Source organism: Halyomorpha halys, unplaced genomic scaffold (assembly GCF_000696795.3).
Source record: "Halyomorpha halys isolate HHAL.00 unplaced genomic scaffold, Hhal_1.1 Scaffold2889.1, whole genome shotgun sequence".
Taxonomy (NCBI): Eukaryota; Metazoa; Arthropoda; class Insecta; order Hemiptera; family Pentatomidae; genus Halyomorpha; species Halyomorpha halys.
Genome location: NW_027113701.1, coordinates 21467 through 23109, shown reverse-complemented (window position 1 = coordinate 23109; position 1643 = coordinate 21467). Strand labels below are relative to the sequence as shown.

The 1643-nt window shown below is 32.3% G+C and overlaps 1 protein-coding gene across 1 annotated transcript in view; it reads right to left on the bottom strand.

Annotated features, from left to right (window-relative positions):
• LOC106691749 (protein O-mannosyl-transferase TMTC3-like) overlaps positions 1-1643 on the bottom strand; it is a 26554-nt gene that overhangs the window by 5904 nt on the left and 19007 nt on the right. The gene's annotated exons all lie outside the window — the stretch shown is intronic.

Below are 1643 nucleotides of genomic sequence, written 5' to 3'. Positions count from 1 at the left end.
TCAGGGGTGCGGTCAAAAAAAGAACAAATAGTTTACAACTATTTTAATCCCCGACGTTTCGCCCCACTTTGCAGGGCTTCATCAGGGCTGTTCAAAGCGAAAGGTTGAACATTACAATAGTTGTAAACTATTTGTTCTTTTTTTGACCGCAACCCTGACCATCTTCTTATATTTAAAAATTAAAATAGGTTATTAGGTACTTATTAAATACAATAGAAAACGACAGATGGATACTATAGTAGTAATAATTACTTAAATACTGAACTTAATATGATTAAGTTCTGATACTATTAATATGATATTGTTCTCATTCATTTAAAAAATCATGAGTTAAACTTAACAAAATGGCCTTGAATACCTTCCATCCTTTTACTATTAAAGAAGATCAAATTATTTAATAAGAACATGAAGGCTTTGCTACAATAAAGAAGTGAAAAATGTTCATTAACTTCCACTTTTAATTTACAGCTATTTAATTAAGTTTGTAAAAACGTAGATGTGGTCTGAAGTCTAAACCTCCTTTGGTTATTGGAATCATTTGTTAGATATCATTGAACCACTTTCTAACATCTGAAATAATCATAAAAATGTAAAATTATACTTCACTTGAATGAAGCTACAAACCATGTGGACCTTAGCCTCCTCATAAACCTTTGCCTACTAATAGATGAAGATTAGAGTTATTCATATTTATTTATTTATGCTGTTTTCTAGATAAAGTTGAGTCAGATATGCTAGACATGGCAAGAAAAATGTTAACTTGACATGTAATATTATAGCATTAATGTTTGTGCAATTTTTTTTTTAATTTTACAGAAAAATACATATTTAATGATCTCTTGAATTTTTTTTTAAAATGACCTATTCACACAGGAGGACAAACTGGTTTTATTGAATAAATTAATTAAAACTGGTTCTATATACACTAAGCAGCAACAAACTGGATACTTAATATTTTTATTTTAAAGGTTGATTATGAGGTTTTTTTTAGTGCACTTTGGTTACTTCAGAGTAGGCTTGGACTATGTGCATTGAATTAATTTCTTCAGTACTAAAAGGAAACAGAATAATTGCTGATTTATTTTTAGTCTCCTTTACCTGTCACAACTGCTTTAAGTAGGTTTTTGTACCTTTTGATGATTCCACCAGAGGAAACAGAACAGGCAGCTTCACTGCCAGTCTGAAGCCTAGATGGAGAAGGATTGATGCATGTTTAACAAGCTAACCTCTCAACAATTCTACCAAAGAAAATTATGAATTAAAGAAATTAGCAGAAGCCATGGTTTTCCAAGGGCAGTCTGGTCGAGAATTATGGTTCTTTCGAATGAGGACATAACCGGTAGAAAAGACTGGAGCGTCTGATACATTTTGGCAACACTTGGTCAACTTAGCTACTCTAAGTTCATGATGTGCTTTAGTGATTCTAGGAGCCGATGAGTGGTTCTAATCGTAGGTGAGTCTTTCTTCAACAACTACAAGAATGAGGTGTAGATATTTGACCATAGATTAATGATTGGAGAAGTTTGTCGGGGGGTGCAGTCAGTAAAGAACAACATAAATAAACAAAACCATATTTATTTATTTTATGCCGACGTTTCGACCTGAGTTTCAGGTCTTCATCAGGGCTATAGAACAAAAGAGTT